This window comes from Parasteatoda tepidariorum, chromosome 7, assembly GCF_982258835.1.
Source record: "Parasteatoda tepidariorum strain Cologne lab strain chromosome 7, Ptep-v5.0, whole genome shotgun sequence".
In the NCBI taxonomy this organism is placed as follows: domain Eukaryota; kingdom Metazoa; phylum Arthropoda; class Arachnida; order Araneae; family Theridiidae; genus Parasteatoda; species Parasteatoda tepidariorum.
This window is the reverse complement of record NC_141761.1, coordinates 13,732,252-13,739,902: the sequence shown is the minus strand read 5'-3', so window position 1 is coordinate 13,739,902 and position 7,651 is coordinate 13,732,252. Positions and strand designations below refer to the sequence as shown.

At 33.9% G+C, this 7,651-nt stretch overlaps 1 long non-coding RNA gene across 1 annotated transcript; it reads left to right on the top strand.

Annotated features, from left to right (window-relative positions):
• Positions 1-1,746: 1,746 nt before the first annotated feature.
• LOC147806867 (uncharacterized) lies at positions 1,747-2,868 on the top strand. The gene is made up of 3 exons (XR_015435748.1): positions 1,747-1,948; positions 2,276-2,407; positions 2,732-2,868. It is a non-coding gene; the product is annotated as an uncharacterized LOC147806867 (long non-coding RNA).
• Positions 2,869-7,651: the final 4,783 nt, after the last annotated feature.

Sequence of the window (7,651 nt, the reverse complement as noted above, 5' to 3'; positions counted from 1 at the left end):
AAAATATAAAATAAAATATACTGCCTTAAAATTAATTTCTCCCAATACTTTATCCAGATGTTCCCTTGTCTTCTGAATTGGATTCAAAGTTACAAAGAGTTGAACATCCAGGAGTTCCCCTGTTTCTTGGATTGGGTTCAAAATTGCAAGGTTACGGAGTTGAACATTAGTATCCATAAACCTGAAAATTGCGTCGGCTTTTAAACGATCGTTTTAAAATATAAAATAAAATATACTGCCTTAAAATTAATTTCTCCCAATACTTTATCCAGATGTTCCCTTGTCTTCTGAATTGGATTCAAAGTTACAAGGAGTTGAACATTGGCAGTCACGAACTGAAAATTGGAAAGGCTGTTCAACGACAGTTTATAAAATAAAATGAAAAAAAAAATATTGCCTCATTTTACTTCCCTTTGTTTTAAACCTTTCATTATGAAGACTTAAAAATAGAAAAAAAATACAACAATACGGGCTAATAAGAATTTTCTTTGGTCATTCTCGTTTTTTCGTTTCTTTGTTCAAAAGGAAAAAAGAAAAATTGCTTTTTAAGAATTGCATATCTGTTTTGTTAAACTTGAGAAACTTAAGATTAAATTGATCAGGACTGACTAAATTCATTCAAAAAATGCGTTCAGCACATGCAGTAATGATAAGATACAAATTCTCCGGTGTAATGAACGAAATAGTCTTACAATTTATGAAAATGGCACTAAACTTTTATTTTCCACTCATCAGTTTGGCAAAAAATAAAATGTAAAAGATATTCTATAAAATGCCACTGAAGTCCAATAACATAATTATTAAGTGCATTGCAAGCTTGTTTGATTACGGGGGGAAACTGAGACAAGTTGATAAGAAAATATTATGAAGACTTTCGGAAATCTTAAATGTTTGTTATAATGTGTAATGTGTCAACTCAAAATTAATGTCAAAATTTATTTTCTTTACTCGGAAAAAAAATTCGATTGGTAACAACACGGAGGAAAAAAAATTCTGGCAAAATTTCCGTAGTCTATGATAACATAAATTTTTTAACAGGAGAAAAAAATGAGGTTAACAAATTATGCATTTGATAGTACTTTTAGTAACGGTTAACCGGAAGAACTTGTTTTCAAAATTATAGTTATTATTAGATTACTTTTTCAAAAAAACCTACTGAAATTAAAGATAAATTTAACTAAGCACGTAATACTCCAAGGCAAGGATCCCCAACCCAATGCCCACTGGCACCATGGTGTACGTAGATCGGTCCAGGTGCACCCGCTGCTTGTGCACTACGATAAAATATTTCAGTGTTATATTTTCCCATAAAAAACTATGCAAATATATATGTTTGCTTTTTCAATATCGACGATAAACACAACCAAAATAGAAATCGCCAAGATAACGATATCAATCCCCACAGATATAAGCACAAAACAAAATAGTTGTAGTTCCTTAACATCGCACAAGAGCTGCACAATGGGCTATTGGCGACGGTCTGGGAAACATCCCTGAAGATGATCAGAAGACATGCCATCACTATTTTGATCCTCTGCAGAGGGGATGACACCCCCACTTTCGTAGCCTGACAACCTGTACGCGAAGTCGAGCACTTTACGGTAGAACAGTTTAACGAGGACAAATACCGCACACCCTCGGTCCCTACTCAGACTGATCCAAGTGGTCATCCTCCCGCACACTGACCGCAGCCAGTGATGCTTAAATTCGGTGATCTGCTGGGAACCGTGTCTTAACGATCAGTCCACTGAGGGACGTGAAAGCATGCAAAGTATTGCTATAGGTAGAGTTTTTGTTCGTGTTTTCTCTCAGACAGGGATTGGAATGGAGCGAGAAGTAGAATGTAAAGAGGGGAAACTCGAAATAAAAGAGGATGCAACATAAGAGAACCACCATGTAAGGAAGGAATAAGAAGAATATTTCAGATTGTAGCGATATTTCTTTTCAGGTCATCGAAAATTTATTTATATTACTTGCATCATACAATCTATGTTATATCATTTAACATTGATGTGTAATGCAAGGCATGTGTTTTCTCTCTGATAGGGATTGAAATGGACCGAGAAGTAGAATGTAATGAGGGGAAACTCGAAAAAAAGAGGATGCAACATAAGAGAACCACCATGTAAGGAAGGAAAAAGAAGAATATTTCAGATGGCAGCGATATTTCTTTTTAGATAATCGAAAATTTATTTATATTACTTGCATCGCACAATCTATGTTATATCATTTAACATTGATGTGTAATGCAAGTCATGTGTTTTCTCTCTGATAGGGATTGGAATGGAGCGAGAAGTAGAATGTAATGAGGGGAAACTCGAAATAAAAGAGGATGCAACATAAGAGAACCACCATGTAAGGAAGGAATAAGAAGAATATTTCAGATTGAAGCGATATTTCTTTTCAGGTCATCGAAAATTTATTTATATTACTTGCATCATACAATCTATGTTATATCATTTAACATTGATGTGTAATGCAAGGCATGTGTTTTCTCTCTGATAAAGATTGGAATGGAGCGAGAAGTAGAATGTAATGAGGGGAAACTCGAAAAAAAGAGGATGCAACATAAGAGAACCACCAAGTAAGGAAGGAATAAGAATATTTCAGATTGCAGCGATATTTCTTTTTAGATAATCGAAAATTTATTTATATTACTTGCATCGCACAATCTATGTTATATCATTTAGCATTGATGTGTAATGCAAGTCATGTGTTTTCTCTCTGATAGGGATTGGAATGGAGCGAGAAGTAGAATGTAATGAGGGGAAACTCGAAAAAAAGAGGATGCAACATAAGAGAACCACCTAGTAAGGAAGGAATAAGAATATTTCAGATTGCAGCGATATTTCTTTTTAGGTAATCGAAAATTTATTTATATTACTTGCATCATACAATCTATGTTATATCATTTAACATTGATGTGTAATGCAAGTCATGTGTTTTCTCTCTGATAGGGTTTTGAATGGAACGAGAAATGGAATGGAATCAGATGTAATGAGAGAAATCTCGAAATAGAAGTGGATGAAAGAAAAGAGAAACACCATGAAAGGAAGGGAGAAGAAGAAAGTTTTCTGATTGCTGTAAAATTTCTTTTCAGGTATTGTAAAATGTATTTACTATACTTGCATCATTCAAGCCATGTTATATCATTTACTATTGATGTGTAATGCAAGGTATGTGTTTTCTCTTTGATAGGGTTCGGAATGAAACGAGAAGTGGAATGGAATCAGATGTAATGAGAGGAATCTCGAAATAGAAGTGGATGAAAGAAAAGAGAAACACCATAAAAGGAAGGGAGAACAAGAAAGTTTTCCGATTGCTGTAAAATTTCTTTTCAGGTATTGTAAAATGTTCTTACAATAAAAGCATTATTCAAGCCATGTTATATCATTTAACAATGATGTGTAATGCAAGGTATGTGTTTTCTCTTTGATAGGGTTCGGAATGGAACGAGAAGTGGAATGGAATCAGATGTAATGAGAGAAATCTCGAAATAGAAGTGGATGAAAGAAAAGAGAAACACCATAAAAGGAAGGGAGAACAAGAAAGTTTTCCGATTGCTGTAAAATTTCTTTTCAGGTATTGTAAAATGTTCTTACAATAAAAGCATTATTCAAGCCATGTTATATCACTTAACATTGATGTGTAATGCAAGGTATGTGTTTTCTCTTTGATAGGGTTTGGAATGGAACGAGAAATGGAATGGAATCAGATGTAATGAGAGAAATCTCGAAATAGAAGTGGATGAAAGAAAAGAGAAACACCATGAAAGGAAGGGAGAAGAAGAAAGTTTTCTGATTGCTGTAAAATTTCTTTTCAGGTATTGTAAAATGTATTTACTATACTTGCATCATTCAAGCCATGTTATATCATTTACTATTGATGTGTAATGCAAGGTATGTGTTTTCTCTTTGATAGGGTTCGGAATGAAACGAGAAGTGGAATGGAATCAGATGTAATGAGAGGAATCTCGAAATAGAAGTGGATGAAAGAAAAGAGAAACACCATAAAAGGAAGGGAGAACAAGAAAGTTTTCCGATTGCTGTAAAATTTCTTTTCAGGTATTGTAAAATGTTCTTACAATAAAAGCATTATTCAAGCCATGTTATATCACTTAACATTGATGTGTAATGCAAGGTATGTGTTTTCTCTTTGATAGGGTTTTGAATGGAACGAGAAATGGAATGGAATCAGATGTAATGAGAGAAATCTCGAAATAGAAGTGGATGAAAGAAAAGAGAAACACCATGAAAGGAAGGGAGAAGAAGAAAGTTTTCTGATTGCTGTAAAATTTCTTTTCAGGTATTGTAAAATGTATTTACTATACTTGCATCATTCAAGCCATGTTATATCATTTACTATTGATGTGTAATGCAAGGTATGTGTTTTCTCTTTGATAGAGTTCGGAATGAAACGAGAAGTGGAATGGAATCAGATGTAATGAGAGGAATCTCGAAATAGAAGTGGATGAAAGAAAAGAGAAACACCATAAAAGGAAGGGAGAACAAGAAAGATTTCCGATTGCTGTAAAATTTCTTTTCAGGTATTGTAAAATGTTCTTACAATAAAAGCATTATTCAAGCCATGTTATATCATTTAACAATGATGTGTAATGCAAGGTATGTGTTTTCTCTTTGATAGGGTTCGGAATGGAACGAGAAGTGGAATGGAATCAGATGTAATGAGAGAAATCTCGAAATAGAAGTGGATGAAAGAAAAGAGAAACACCATAAAAGGAAGGGAGAGCAAGAAAGTTTTCCGATTGCTGTAAAATTTCTTTTCAGGTATTGTAAAATGTTCTTACAATAAAAGCATTATTCAAGCCATGTTATATCACTTAACATTGATGTGTAATGCAAGGTATGTGTTTTCTCTTTGATAGGGTTTGGAATGGAACGAGAAGTGGAATGGAATCAGATGTAATGAGAGAAATCTCGAAATAGAAGTGGATGAAAGAAAAGAGAAACACCATGAAAGGAAGGGAGAAGAGGAAAGTTTTCCGATTGCTGTAAAATTTCTTTTCAGGTATTGTAAAATGTATTTACAATACTTGCATCATTCAAGCCATGTTATATCATTTACTATTGATGTGTAATGCAAGGTATGTGTTTTCTCTTTGATAGGGTTCGGAATGAAACGAGAAGTGGAATGGAATCAGATGTAATGAGAGGAATCTCGAAATAGAAGTGGATGAAAGAAAAGAGAAACACCATAAAAGGAAGGGAGAACAAGAAAGTTTTCCGATTGCTGTAAAATTTCTTTTCAGGTATTGTAAAATGTTCTTACAATAAAAGCATTATTCAAGCCATGTTATATCATTTAACAATGATGTGTAATGCAAGGTATGTGTTTTCTCTTTGATAGGGTTCGGAATGGAACGAGAAGTGGAATGGAATCAGATGTAATGAGAGGAATCTCGAAATAGAAGTGGATGAAAGAAAAGAGAAACACCATGAAAGGAAGGGAGAAGAAGAAAGTTTTCCGATTGCTGTAAAATTTCTTTTTAGGTATTGTAAAATGTATTTACAATACATGCATCATTCAAGCCATGTTATATCACTTAACATTGATGTGTAATGCAAGGTATGTGTTTTCTCTTTGATAGGGTTTGGAATGGAACGAGAAGTGGAATGGAATCAGATGTAATGAGAGAAATCTCGAAATAGAAGTGGATGAAAGAAAAGAGAAACACCATAAAAGGAAGGGAGAACAAGAAAGTTTTCCGATTGCTGTAAAATTTCTTTTCAGGTATTGTAAAATGTTCTTACAATAAAAGCATTATTCAAGCCATGTTATATCATTTAACAATGATGTGTAATGCAAGGTATGTGTTTTCTCTTTGATAGGGTTCGGAATGGAACGAGAAGTGGAATGGAATCAGATGTAATGAGAGAAATCTCGAAATAGAAGTGGATGAAAGAAAAGAGAAACACCATAAAAGGAAGGGAGAGCAAGAAAGTTTTCCGATTGCTGTAAAATTTCTTTTCAGGTATTGTAAAATGTTCTTACAATAAAAGCATTATTCAAGCCATGTTATATCACTTAACATTGATGTGTAATGCAAGGTATGTGTTTTCTCTTTGATAGGGTTTGGAATGGAACGAGAAGTGGAATGGAATCAGATGTAATGAGAGAAATCTCGAAATAGAAGTGGATGAAAGAAAAGAGAAACACCATGAAAGGAAGGGAGAAGAGGAAAGTTTTCCGATTGCTGTAAAATTTCTTTTCAGGTATTGTAAAATGTATTTACAATACTTGCATCATTCAAGCCATGTTATATCATTTACTATTGATGTGTAATGCAAGGTATGTGTTTTCTCTTTGATAGGGTTCGGAATGAAACGAGAAGTGGAATGGAATCAGATGTAATGAGAGGAATCTCGAAATAGAAGTGGATGAAAGAAAAGAGAAACACCATAAAAGGAAGGGAGAACAAGAAAGTTTTCCGATTGCTGTAAAATTTCTTTTCAGGTATTGTAAAATGTTCTTACAATAAAAGCATTATTCAAGCCATGTTATATCATTTAACAATGATGTGTAATGCAAGGTATGTGTTTTCTCTTTGATAGGGTTCGGAATGGAACGAGAAGTGGAATGGAATCAGATGTAATGAGAGGAATCTCGAAATAGAAGTGGATGAAAGAAAAGAGAAACACCATGAAAGGAAGGGAGAAGAAGAAAGTTTTCCGATTGCTGTAAAATTTCTTTTTAGGTATTGTAAAATGTATTTACAATACATGCATCATTCAAGCCATGTTATATCACTTAACATTGATGTGTAATGCAAGGTATGTGTTTTCTCTTTGATAGGGTTTGGAATGGAACGAGAAGTGGAATGGAATAAGATGTAATGAGAGAAATCTCGAAATGGAAGTGGATGAAAGAAAAGAGAAACACCATGAAAGGAAGGGAGAAGAGGAAAGTTTTCCGATTGCTGTAAAATTTCTTTTCAGGAATTGTAAAATGTATTTACAATACTTGCATCATTCAAGCAATGTTATATCATTTAACATTGATGTGTAATGCAAGGTATGTGTTTTCTCTTTGATAGGGTTCGGAATGGAGCGAGAAGTGGAATGGAATCAGATGCAATGAGAGGAATCTCGAACTAGAAGTGGATGAAAGAAAAGAGAAAGTTCATGAAATGAAGGGTGAAGAAGAAGGTTTTCCGATTGCTGTAAAATTTCTTTTCAGGTATTGTAAAATGTATTTACAATACATGCATCATTCAAGCCATGTTATATCATTTAACATTGATGTGTAATGCAAAGTATGTGTTTTCTCTTTGACAGGGTTCGGAATGGAGCGAGAAGTGGAATGGAATCAGATGTAATGACAGGAATCTCGAAATAGAAGTGGATGAAAGAAAAGAGAAACACCATGGAAGGAAGGGCGAGGAAAAAAGTTTTCCGATTGCAGTAAAATTTCTTTTAAGGTATTGTAAAATGTATTTACAATACTTGCATCATTCAAGCCATGTTATATGATTTAACATTGATGTGTAATGCAAGGTATGTGTTTTCTCTTTGATAGGGTTCGGAATCGAACGAGAAGTGGAATGGAATCAGATGTAAAGTGAGGAATCTCGAAATAGAAGTGGATGAAAGAAAAGAGAAACACCATGGAAGGAAGGGAGAAGAAGAAAGTT